The 14,221-nt window shown below is 25.9% G+C and overlaps 1 protein-coding gene and 1 long non-coding RNA gene across 6 annotated transcripts in view; one reads left to right on the top strand and one right to left on the bottom strand.

Annotated features, from left to right (window-relative positions):
* Positions 1-11,532, bottom strand: part of LOC122270999 (uncharacterized) — a 34,676-nt gene extending 23,144 nt beyond the window's left edge. The window contains exon 1 of the long non-coding RNA XR_006226099.2: positions 11,398-11,532. This is a non-coding gene — a long non-coding RNA (uncharacterized lncRNA). The remainder of the gene's footprint in view (positions 1-11,397) is intronic.
* The window catches only part of LOC107448435 (salivary peroxidase/catechol oxidase), a 39,422-nt gene continuing 26,858 nt past the window's right edge, over positions 1,658-14,221 (top strand). Inside the window, exon 1 of one of the 5 annotated variants that reach the window (XM_043050578.2) lies at positions 1,658-1,791. The gene's annotated coding sequence lies outside the window, so the exon portion shown is untranslated. The remainder of the gene's footprint in view (positions 1,792-14,221) is intronic. The other 4 variants (XM_043050581.2, XM_043050592.2, XM_043050596.2 and 1 more) reach the window with 4 other exon arrangements.

Genomic DNA, 14,221 nt, shown 5'->3' on the forward strand with positions numbered 1-14,221 from the left:
TTTGTTAAATATGTATTTTTGGTATATTGTATTTGGTATATGTATTATGTGCTATATTTATTCAATTTATACGTTAATTTCTTTTTCAGAAGAAGAAATAGCACAAAATAACCACGAAATTCTCTAAAAATTAAAGGAAAATCTCGAAAGATTAAATATGCAGATTATCTACAAAAGAGAGGGGGAGATACAAAAGCAAGGAAGAGAAAGAAGGGGGAGGGGGTAACTAGAGTGCCTGTATTGCTCTAGGCACTCTAGGGGTAACAACAGCCGCCAACAAGGAAAAACAATTACAGCGACAAATGCAGAATGAGAGGCAAATAAAATAAATATTATTACCTTTTTATAGTCTTATCTCTTGATATTATCTTTTGATATCGTTACTGTGTTACACATCATTATATTTATATCTTTTATTGCCTTTTTTCTTTTATTACAATATTATTACCTTTAGATATTAAAACCTATTGATATTATTACCTTTTGATTTCATTAATGAATTAATGATTATATTAATGATTATATTTAATTATTAATTATATTAATGATTATATTTAATGATTATATTAATTAAAAATATCTGATTTGTAAATATTTGTGTTGTGTTCTTATTTCATTGTTCATACAAGTCACACCCGCAATTTAAATATTGAATATTTCCTACAGAAGTAAGAATTGAGAAAGTAATTGTTTTTTTTTCTTGTTTTTTTTTCCAGAGAATATTTATTTAAAATTATTGACTAACATAAATAAAACGCAGTTCTTACAGTTGTTATAATTCACAGAATTTGGAGTTTTTGCACTGAAAGATGAAAAGGCATGTCTTTTCATGTCACACGCGTGGAAATTAGTTTTTTTTAAAAAAAATACAGGGCAACTAGCAGTTTTGTATTAATGTATATGTTAGTAGCCAACATTGAAATCCGTTAAAATTTAAACCAAGGCTTTAAAATATTTTAACTAATAGCCAATTTAGTTAGTGTAAATGTCACACCCTTCAACTTTGGATAAGGTGATTTCTAGAATAAGTTCATTATACGAATTATATTCCTTAATTATAAGTAATTTTACTACTTTTCACAATTCTAAACAAAAATGCGTTGAAAATTTATATTGCATTTTAAAATATACTCACTTTGAAAATAATTTGTAAAATATTCAATAATTCAATAAATGAACCTTAAACATCTTTATCAAAATCGTCAAATATACATTACATTTGCGATCACTAGAAAAAAAAAGACTAGGAAATTCTATATAATGATTATGATATATATATATATATNTAGATCTATGTGTACACAATATATAAATCATTATAAATCATGAAAATGTTATATGATTTATTATGTTTTAATTGAGTTATTGAAAAATATTACTTTCGTGATGTTATATAATCTTAGAAAAACCAACAATTGTAATTGAAAAATTTTAATGTAGAAATTATAATAATTGCTATCTAGTAAACAGCCGGAACAGAATTAAAAAAAAATCCAAAAACTGTAATGTAAATCTCTTTTTTTTTGGAACAAGTGTATAAAGACAACAGGTCTTCAAAGAAGAGGCGGTTGCATCACAGAACGCCTTGAAATTCTGAATTCTGATTGGCTAACAGAGCATGCAGACAAATAAACGAGGGGCTTCACAAGAAAAAAAAGGGATACATGAGTTTTATTCATCTAAGTTTTCATTTTACAAATTATATTTCTATACTTCGTTAAAGTATAAGCCTTCACTGATATCAGGTACACTTCACAGGTACTATATCTTACAGTAACTATTTCATAAAAGGTATTATCAATTCATAATTATTTAAAATATTTTATAAACATATTATAACTAAATATTCAATATTTATTTATTCTAAATATATTTGAATTGCTTAAAGCATTTAAAAATTCTAAAATATTAAGAATATAATTGAAGTTTTAGGTAAGGAACTGAATGCAAAATTTTATTTTAAAAGTAGTTCAATTTATATTTAAAAAACGCTTAATATTAAATCGGATTTAAATTTTTATTTCTATTTAAGAAAGGAAATAAATGGAATAATCGAATAATTTAAATCAAATTTTTATTTTAAGATAATTTTATCTAAAAATTTAAAAACAATTTAAAAACAGTTTTTCAACTTACTGCAGTTTGATATTTCTTATATTTTATTTTTAAATAAAATTTGATCGTAAATTAATTTTAAAATTTTTAATTAAATATTTTTTTAAAGAAAATATATCTTCGTAATTATTTAAATGGCTGATTATTTATGAATTAATATTTTAGAAATTTTCAAAAATAGTTGTGATAAATATATATTGTATGATTAATAGGTTTTTTTTTTCTTTCAAAAAACTTTTTATTATTTACTATTAACAATTTTTTGAAACACAATGCATTGAACATTTTGTATCACTTTTAAATGTTATTATATTATTTCTGTTAAAATTATTTTTTGAATCGTTTTGAAATTACCATATTTGTGTGATAGAAATATTCTTCGAATTTTTGAGCTTAAATTAATTTGTTAATTGACACTAACACACGCAAACGAAAAAAAAAAACCTTGTATCTAACACAAAATTTGAAAATTATATTTTTCAGTTTATATATAGTATTCAGCTATATATATAGTATATATATAGTTATATATAGAATATATATATATAGTTATATATAGAATATATATATATAGTTATATATAGAATATATATATATAGTTATATATAGAATATATATATAGTTATATATAGAATATATATAGTTATGTGTATGCATTCAGTTATTATTTAGCATTAGTTATAGTATTCAGTTTATCAATATATTAGCATCAAGTAAAATATTCAATTTTGGTAAAAAAAAATTAAAAAATATCTGCTTTTTCTTAAAAGATTTATTTAAATAGCCTTAATTCTTTTCTTTCCCTTTTTTAAAAAATAGTGAACAGTTTTTTAATCATTTTTTAAGAAAAACATGCATGATGAATTGAAAAAAAGATTAAAGTATTAGTAAAAGCTAACAAAACAAAATTATTGAAAAAACATTTCTTTCAAAAGTTATATTGGATAGCATTAAGTATTTTCTATCATTTAAAAAAAATGGAAAAGTCATTTACTCATTTTTTAAGAAAAACATATATAATGAATACAAAAATATTAAAATTTAGTATAAGTTAATATGAAACAAATTGATAAAATAATTGAAAAAAAAATTATTTTCTTTTCTTCAAAATAATGTTTAAATAGTTTTTATTTTCTTCAAAATAATGTTTAAATAGTTTTTTTTTTCAAGAATAGGGAATAGTTTATTTCTTTTTCCTTAAAAAATATTTAAGATTTCTTGTTAATCAATGGAACAAACTATTTTAATTTACTACTTTATTTTGCGTTATTAAATTAAGTTAGCTGATTTTATAAGCAATAAAATAAGAAAAATTGATAATAAATAAATATTGCAAAAATATGTACTAGTTAACAAATTAAATTATAATAGTATTTATATTATTTTATACAATAAAATTATTGAAATAAATTTCTTTTTCTAATTTTGTTATTCAACTCTGTCTTATGCGAGAAAAATCAAAATTTGTGGTTAAAAAAAGTTTTTTTTCTTTGTTATATATGGTACATTTTTAACATTTATAAGTATTTTTATTTGGAAATTTAAAAACTGTTCATTCATGAACGTCTTAAATTTGAAGTCTAACGTAAAGCACAGAATTATATTATATAAATGGGAAAATGTTCACATACATAATTCGAACATAAATTAGAACTTCGATGTTTGCTAAAATCTACAACGCAATAAAAGGGATGGTTAAATTTTGCAAATTGGTAACGATCAATATTCTGTCTATGGAAAGAATTCCCTTCCTCATTTGTCAGCAGCAGTGGCGGTGATTATGGTTGCGAAATTTAACTATTTCATGTATGGGTGTTGGGTCTATAGTTAAGATAAGACAAAAAAGGTAGTTCTGGGAAGAAAAAAACTCCCCTCTTTAAAATGCACTATTTCTTGTTTCGATAGCGCAGACGGCATTAGACTTCGTTGCGAGAAGAGTTTTTTCTATAAATAAAGTATCGTGTAAGTTTAGAGCCAATGGTACAATACTTCGGCCAAAACATTCATTGGGTCAATGGCACTTGTTTTTATTTTTCCACTATGTAATTAACATTTTATAATTGTACGATAGATTATATAAAACATGTTATAATGTCAAGACATGCATAGTATGAAACAGCTACCAACATTTTCATTCTTTAAGGAACTCTTCTTTCTACTGGTAGTGACGTTACATTAATTATATTCAGAGTTGTAAACAGATATTTTTAATATTTTATCAGCATCTAAAAATAACATCAAATAACTATCAATCTTTTATAGATGTGTTTTAATTATTCTTACATAATGGTGGGCAAAATTCTTTTAAATCGGATTGATTTAATCAAGGACGAAATATTAAAGCATAAATTTTGCAAAAGCGTCAAAAAACTTATGGATAAGCAGAAAAAAATGCAGCTATGTATATGGTAACGGTAGACAGTGTTATAAGTATACAGTTAGCAAAATACGCATAACTTTATTGATTTAATTATTAATCCCATTTTCTAAATTGTTTGTTACATTTTCTAAATTGATAGTCGTAAACTCAAAATTAGGTTAAATGAATAAAGCGAAAATTGCTACATTATGAATGGGTTGGTGACCCACCCCTATCCAGGCAAATATTTTTAAATTTTTTCGTACGAAGACACGCTGCATCTAATTTTGTGAAAGCATATCAGTTAAGATGTAGAGCCTCAGGCGATAGGGCTTTCGCCTCCCAATGAGGTGACTCAGATTCAAATCCGATATCTGGTTGATACAAAATCTTCTCAAGGCTCGCGCCGACCACATCGCTGATATAAAATATCTTTCAGTGGTGGCATTTCTCTCGCTTTTTTCTTTTTATCACTTGTTTTATTTTTACACATATGTCTCCTCAGCTTATGTCTTTTAGATTATGAAGAATCGGCTAGTGGCAATTCGCGCCAACCACCGAGATTGCAACAATATCCAACATTTCTCCCGCCATTATCTGCTCACTATCATATTCTTGTCGCCCAAGAGCACAACTATAGATCAAGGAGTCAGTTCTCAGCTTCGCGAACAGGCACTCCACTCTGTCCAACGCATCATGGGTTAGAATCCCCTTGCCTTCTGGTAAACTATGAGAGGTTTCCGAAGTTTTTCTTTCCGTGTAACGCAAATGCAGGTTAGTACTCCAAAGTACTCCACGAAGGCTACAGTTTGTTCCAATGCTTGATCTAGAAATTCCCATGTCTTCTGAGCAGAATTCAAAATTACAAGGCTACGGAGAAGAGCATTGATTAGTCGTAAACTCAGAATTGGGTGGGTTAATCAACAACGGTTATAAATTACAAAATAAAAAGCATATTAGGTGTAATTAAGTTTGAATAAGATAATGATCTAATATTAATTTTTCCCTTTTAGATCTATGTGTACACAACAAAAATAAAACTCGAAACATCAAACATCTTAAGAAAAAAAAATTGTGTGATTACGCTGTCTCTTTCGCTTTTGTTTATAATATTTTTTAAAATTTTATTGACTTGCATTAAGATGATAGAGTATTAAAAAATAAAAAAAGCCGTCACTATATTGATAAGAATTCTCTGGCCAGCATGTTGATATGAAAATGAAGACGACCGGTTTTCTTCATTGGGGGGGGGGGGGGCACAGATNTCATTGGGGGGGGGGGGAGCACAGATCTCCTCCCCTCCAAAAAAAAAACTTACTCAGCATTTCATAAGTGTAACGTTCGCGCTTTGACATGCGCAGTATGGAAAATAATAATTTCATTAAAATATTCAAAACAATAAAACTGTCCAAATAGAACAATTTTAACTGTCGCTTAGTTCAAATGGTCCTATGGCTTCCTCTAATTAAAATTTACCGGACATCATAAAACGATAAATATTTGTCTATATTTTATCCATATGTGATTTAAACTCTGGTAAGTATTGATGGAAAAACAACCTTAGGATTTTAAGAAATTTTAAATCATTAAGAAACTTGGGGCACAATAAATATAAGCCACATATTGAAATTTTTCAGGAGTATGTTTTTGGGATAAAAAACACAATGATTTATATATAGGGTAATCGAACTGATGCTTTCAACAAATACTTTGAATTTTTTACAAGGTCTAAAACCTTATCTTGCATTTAAAATGGTTCGTTGAAGCCAATAACTCAATTTTAGAAATGTTTATTGATCTTTGTTAGAATAGTGATGCAAAAAAAGGACAATAGGTATAATAAAAGCAAATTGAAAGTATTGTCGCGCAATAGAAAAAGTTCATACAAGTGACGAAAAATTCGCAAATGAGATTTTCATATATTTAACATTTTTGTACAATAAGTAACTCATTGAAAAAAAATTCCAAAAAATTTTTTTTATTAGTTTTTTTGAAATTCTATTTTAGCGTTCCTTGTTTCTTCCTTATGAAAAGAGTCTTGGTTATTTAGAAGGGATGGTTTTGAAAATCAGTGTATTGCAAGTCAGGACAGATTTTCATAGGAATCCCTTCTAAAACTAAATTTCGCCTTTATAAAACTAGTTTTTTTTTCCTTAAAAAAGAAAAAAAAATAACCAAGACCTAATTGGATACCTGCAATCGACGCCGCTCAGATCTGACCCACACACGTGACGTCGCTTGCAGGTATTCGATAAAATCAGATCCGAAAATTGATGCAGCGGGATGCTAAACACAAGTCTTATGAAGCTGTAACGGTTAACACACCATGCACAACCACGTGATTAGGCAAAATCATCGGATTAGTTAGGAATACTCAATTGAATTGTTTTCTAACTGTGTTAAATGCTATCTGAAATATTTTTTATCGTAAAAAAATCTAACAAAAAACAGTCAGTTATTATTGAAGAATTCGTGTATCAGAACTTTAAAACACGTAATTCATATGCGTGACGTCACCAATGATAATTTCACTGAAAGTTTCCAGTCGTTTTTGCTTGAACTGATATTCTTTTAATTTAAATCTAACGAAGTTCTCTTTTTGTGCATTTAAAAAAAAAATTATTTGATCTTAATTTCTCAGTGTTACAAAGCAGGTAAATAAATACAAATTAATAATAAGGGGGGAAAATCGAATAGAAAAGTAAAGGGGGACTGATAAGCATTTTATTAATATTTTTTTACTTTTTTTTTGATTACTCATTTAAAGTCACCATCTATGATTTCTTCCCATGCCTGTTTCTATAAAAGTTCTTCCCTTATAATTTAAATAAAATTTGATTGATAGAGTTTTCATTCGTAACTAAACAAAAAAAAAACTCTTTTCTCAACACAATATTTTTACCAAAATTACCGATTTTTACACAGTCGAATACCTTCATGTATACATTCATAATGCTTGTCAAAAATAAAAATACACATTAGGTGCCAAACTATTTATCTAGGGAAACTAGACTCATTTTAGACTAATATTTAGACAGCTGATATTTATATTAGGAAAAAAGAAAAAACGTTATCGAATCTGCCGAATTACTCTTAATGAAATATCTTATAGTGGATACAGTTTTTTTTTTTTTTTTTTTTTAAAGATTTAAAATAAACTATATTGATATGAATAAATTATTTTGCGTTCAATTTTAAATTTTAAAAGTAACTGTTCATACTTTTAAAACTTAGAATAAAATAAAATAAAAGAATTAGAATAAAATGAAATTGTGCTATATATTCGGCTTAGTTTTCATTAAAGTTTATTTGTTGCACAGTGCACAAAAAAAGGACTACCCTGAATATCTTTTGATCTGATGATAGGACCTTCACCTACTAGGACTGAATCTCAATGGTTTGAAGGGGTCCTCAAATATCTTGATTAATTAAGTTCAGACGATATTTTAAGTTAAGAAATCAGGAAAATATATGGACACATTACTCAGGATTCGTTTACTCTGGAACTATTCGACCAATTTCGTAAAAAAAAAATTTTTTTTTTTGCCATATAAAATTACATTCCTTAAAATGATTTAAAACTTTTCAAACCATATAGTTCCAAATTTTTTCTACCATTATTAAATAAAATAAGGAATTGTTAAAAATCATTTTTTGCATGGAATTATCTTCGCGTAAATCAATTTTATAAATGTGGACAAAACGTTTTCAATTCGGTGCTGGAAGACGCGGAATAAATATCTCGAGATATAGGGCGAAACTATTGCGACCATAATTATCTTTTTATAATAGTTGCTGTAAAAATAAATTGTTGCAAATAATAATTATTTTTTTGCATTATATTATTTTCGGATAAACGAATTTTATATTTGTGGGAAAAAGTTTTTTTTATAACTCGTTTAAAATTTCGCGAGATATGGCGAAATACATTAAAAATAAAGTTAGCACTAAGGGGTCCTAGATTTAATAGCATTTGTTTCTCAATTAGTCTTATTTTATGACAAAAATAATAAAAATTTTAAAAAAAAGTCAGACATTTCTGAGAAAATAAAGCCTTATCGTGGTTAAGATTAGTTATTTTACTTTTAGAAAAAGTAAAAAACTTAAATTATAATTCAATGAGCTGATTTACAGAAGATTTAACCAAATTTTTTTTTGAAAAATATTATCATATATAGAGCATTTAATAGCATGGTTAAAAAGGATTTGGAGCAAATTTACATCGTTATCACACCATACACCTTTTTAGTAACTTAATAAAATCAAACAAAAGTAGTAAGGTTTGACAAATGAATTTCAGCTTTAAAAAAATTGAATATCTCAGAAAGCGCATTTCCCAATTTTTGTCTGGGAAACCTAAATGATCCAGTTTTTATGGCGGAACTAGAACTTGATAAATAAAGTTCATCAGCAGCAGCGAATATACTAACCGATGAAAGAAAAGTAATAATTTTGTAATCATTTTATATGAAAATGAAGGTTTTTTGTTCATTGTTCAATCAAGTCAATTGTGTCAGCTAGTTGAATTTTAAAATAGTTCTGAATTTGTTTTGAGTGTATGCATAAATTGAAAATGAATGAAATAAACTGAAGTACGGTTTTCGAAAAATAAAACTGCTCTTAACATTAAGTGAGGTTTTCAGAGGAACACTTCGACTCTTGAATTTCATTATTTTACTCTGAATTCAAAAGATTGATGAGAAATATAGAATCAATTTTTTTTTATAAATGCTTATTCTTTTTAAATTCTATTCAATAAAATGCTGGTTCTTATTCTTTAAATTTTACTATTTCTTCCTCCATTGGCATTTTACTTAAATAATTTCATAAAAATCATCTAGATATTAAATAAATTATGGATTATTGGTTGGATATAAATATTATTACAGATTTCAAAAATAATTACTATTTGAAAAAATGTTTTAACGCTCGGAAATTTTGTGACCCTTCCAAGGAACCCTTGGGTGCCACAGAACACTTTTTGTGGACCACTGCTCTAGATTGTTTCCTACCATTAGCTATTTAATTTATATGGATGATATTATTGCTTTCCTCACATTAGCTATTTAATTTATATGGATGATATTATAAGTCGTAAGATACATAAAAAGGTATGTAAAAAACTGATGAAGGTCAGGTAAAAAAACAATAGACATTTTAGTAAAAATGGACTGGATGACCTTTTTTTATTTACAAATCTAAAAAACAATTAGTTGAGATGCTAATACTGTTAGATCTATTGCATGGCAGTCTTACTTAAATTTCTAAAAGAAAAAATATTATTGAAAGTGATATACTTATTCAAAATTTTATGAAAGTTTCGGTAACTAGAATTTTGCGGAGCAGTTTAACATTTTCTAGCTAGTAACATTTTCTTATTTTAATCACGATTTGCGGAGCTAGTAACATTTTCTTATTTTAATCCCGAAAGAAAACAACACTAGATACCCATATCCAGAATGCACTATAAGAGTGATGTATTCAAAATCTGGAAGTTGCTTTCTAAGCAATAAAATACTATTTAAAATCTTAAAAAAAAAAAAATTTTAAAAATAAGAAATTAAGTTTGAAAAAAAATTGAAGATTTGCATTTTTTACAGTGCATTTTTTAAACAACACAGAGTCACTGGATTTAAAATTAACTGTTTTTTTGTTTTTGCTTTAATCAAATTCTTCCTCGTAGATAATGAATTTCAATTTTTAATCAAATCTTCTCCACAGATATTGAATGCACCACTTGAATAAGATATTTAAAAAAAAAAAAATGCATTTCTACGACGATGCAGTCTAAGTTTACGGTAAATAACTTAATACTATCTAGTTTTAGTAAATTTCTCCCGCAAATATTGACTGCATTAATTTTAAAAAGTTATAAAATTTATTTAAAAAGATATTTAAAAAACAATTTTATGACAAATTTAATTATGTGCATCTTTTCTATGATGCAGATAGTGGAATATAATATATAATAATAATGCAATATTGAAAAGAAAACTCCTCAGATATTAAACACACTATAACAGTGGTCAAAAGCCAATTTTCAAATTAAAAATAATTAATTTCCTATTATATAACTTTAGGATGATTAAAATGAAATATTAATCATCCTAATCCCCTATTAAAATAATTTTAAAATCTTTGCGTTTTAACTCTCAACGCACAGTGGACGCAAGTGTTAAAATATAGGGTTAATCTGTATTCACTTTTACTTTAAATGTTAAATTTATGTTCGAAATTTTTAGCTAAATTTAAATTTTCATTCATGTTAAAAAAAGAATTATCTTTCATGCATTATAAATATTACAAGGATTAACTTGGCGAAATTTATACAAGATTAATAGCAGAATGAAAATTTCATTTCTGGTTGATATTTTTTTTTAAAGACTGAACTAACCAGACTGGATAAATTTAACTACTATAATGATAATAATTAAAACAATGATAATAATACAAATAAATAAACTTGTGCAGTAAGATACGGTATTTTAAGCAATTTACTAAGCACAGAAAATTGCTTCATGCGGAACGTAACTTTGAAACTTCATGCGGAACGTAACTTTGAACTTTGAAACTTCATAAAAAAAATTAAATGAATAAGTCGTTCTAACTAACGATTTAAAATTGATTGAATCTTCCAGTATATAAAATGTTGAAACAATAAAAAATCCTTAACAATCTATATCACGTTTAAACATTTAATTACCAAAAAAAACGTATTTTAGTAAAATTTTGTAAAAATGTAAGATATTCTGAATATCTTGCACCATTTAAAAATTTGATTGGAGGTGACCTATACATTAAAGCAAAAAGCTCGTTTTTTATTATTAAATATTTTTAATTAAAAATTCTTAAGTAATCCTTAAAAATCTTAATCTTAAGTAATTTTAAAATAATTATTAAATATAATTCAGAATTCTACTTACCTCCTTTTAAAAGATATCCTTTAAACACTAGTATATACTTTAAAAATTATTTTAGCGAATTTCTTATACGCTGATATTATTTCACGCTTTGTAAATCTTATTCTGGCTAAAAATATCTTTCTACTAACCAAAATGGAAAGAACCTGTTCAACTAGGCATGCGCAGATGCGAGAGTATGATATAACTGGGCAACCTTGATATATTTTTAGAAACCTATTATCATATTATTTTCTACACTTGTGACTGCGTAATTCATTAAAACTTATAAGCGAGGACTGTTTTTATTGTGATAAGTAATAAAAAAAAGAGACTTTTTATTAAAAAAAAAAGTATTTTGTATCTTTTGCTCTTCAGAACGTATCATTAACGTAATTAAGGTTGTCACCAACTATCTCCTTCAATTTGTCTTGTATGTCTTTATATAATTCAATATAATAATATATATATCAATAAAAAAAAATTTTTGATTAAACGATTTTAAGAATAAAGATTTTTTTTCTGAGTAATTGCATGATTTCAAGGTTCTGTTGTTGAAAAAGATAGACATTTTCGATAGACATGCTGTGATACTTAGTAATTGCACAATATTAAAAAAAATAAAAAAAATTATTNAATTATATAGTATTTAATAATATTCAAATGAAAAATAATCCAAAATAACAATGTTATTACAATACTTGAAAGAGAAAACGAGAAAGATGTGATAACACATTTTTAAACATATTTCAAATATATTACTTTTAACACTTAATTTAATGTTCAAAATTCGCCTACAGAATATGTCAACCCTTCTTTAACTGATTTCTTTTCTAATGATATTTTTTTATATTTTCTTGAATTTTTCTCTTCCTTGAACTTTTGAGAGAATTTTCGCTTTTTCTGACTTGCACGCCTGCAAACTTTCCTTTCAGCAACTGTTACAGAGCTCTGATAAATATGTTGATTTTTTAATTTTTATGTCTCAACATAACCTAAATTGTACTCTGCAACTGCAGCAATAACGCCAAGCTCTAATATTTTTTTGGAGATAAACACTTCTTTTCCAAACTTACGCCAAATGCAACTGCAAAGGGGCGTGGTCATACTAAAAAAGCTTATATCTCGGTGAAAAATGATCAGATTTTAATTAATTTTTTTTTTAATTTAAAGCTTATGATTCCTACTTCAAATACAAAGTAAAATCTCAAAATTGAAAATTTAGTCATTTTATTCGAATTTCAACGTCCCTTGTACCCTAAGTACAGAAAATTGCATCACGTGGAATGTAATCAGTTTTTTAATTAAATTTCTAATTTAAAAAGCACTTAAAATTTACATTTTTGATAGCTCATATCTTTGAAACTTCACAAAAAAATTAAATGAATAAGTCGTTCTAACTAACGATTTAAAATTGATTGAATCTTCCAGTATATAAAATGTTGAAACAATAAAAATCCTGAACAATATAAATCACGTTTAAACTTTTAATTGCTAAAAAAATTTATTTTAGTACAATTTTGTAAAAATGTAAGATATTCTGAATATCTCACACAATTTAAAAATTAGATTGGAGGTGACCAATAGATTAAAGGAAAAAGTTCGTTTCTTATAATATTTAAATATTTTTTAATTAAAAAATCTTAAGTTATCCTTACAAATCTTAATCCTAAGTAATTTTACAATAATAATTTAATTTTACAATAATAATTTAATAATAATTTAATTTAGCAATTAAACATTTAATTGCTAAAAAATATATTTTAGTACCATTTTGTAAAAATGTAAGATATTCTGAATATCTAACACAATTTAAAAATTCTTAAGATCTTAAGTTATCCTTACAAATCTTAATCCTAAGTAATTTTACAATAATAATTAAATATCATTCTTAATTCTACCTACCTCCTTTTAAAAGATATCCTTTGAGCACTAAATATACTTTTTAAAAACGGTTCTAGCGAATTTCTTACATGCTGATATTATTAACACGCTTTGTTAATCTAATTCTGGCTAAAAATATCTTTCTACTAACCCAAAATGGAACGAACCTGTTCAACTAAGCATGCGCAGACGCGAGAGTATGATATAACTGGACAACCTTGATATATTTTTAGAAACCTATTATCATATTATTTTCTACACGTGTGGCTGCGTAATTCATAAAGAAATTAAAAACATATAAGCGAGGACTGTTTTTATTGTGATAATTAATAAAAAAAGAGACTTTTTATTCAAAAAAAAAATTTATTTTGTATCTTTTGCTCTTCAGAACGTATCATTAATGTAATTAAGGTTGTCACCAATTATCTCCTTCAATTTGTCTTGTATGTCTTTATATAATTCAATATAATAATATATATATCAATAAAAAAAAATTTTTGATTAAACGATTTTAAGAATAAAGATTTTTTTTCTGAGTAATTGCATGATTTCAAGGTTCTGTTGTTGAAAAAGATAGACATTTTCGATAGACATGCTGTGATACTTAGTAATTGCACAATATTAAAAAAAATAAAAAAAATTATTATTATTATTATATATATATATATAGTCGAACTCGTTTATAACGAGTACAAAGGGACCGTAACATGTACTCGTTAAATCCGAGTGCTCGTAATAAACGGGTCCTTAAGGCAGACGTGCAACCAGAAGTGGGGGGGAGGGCTTGGGAGGTCAAATGATTGAGTTGACTTAAAATTTAATTAATACTTACTTACTTTAATTACATTAATTAATTTAATTAAAAACTTTTCTTAATTTAATGACAGCTAACTCCCCAACCAGCAAAAAAATTTCTAGTTGCGCTACAGTCTTTAAAGAAAGAAAATATAAACGGAAAGAAAAA

This window comes from Parasteatoda tepidariorum, chromosome 3 (assembly GCF_043381705.1).
Source record: "Parasteatoda tepidariorum isolate YZ-2023 chromosome 3, CAS_Ptep_4.0, whole genome shotgun sequence".
NCBI lineage: Eukaryota > Metazoa > Arthropoda > Arachnida > Araneae > Theridiidae > Parasteatoda > Parasteatoda tepidariorum.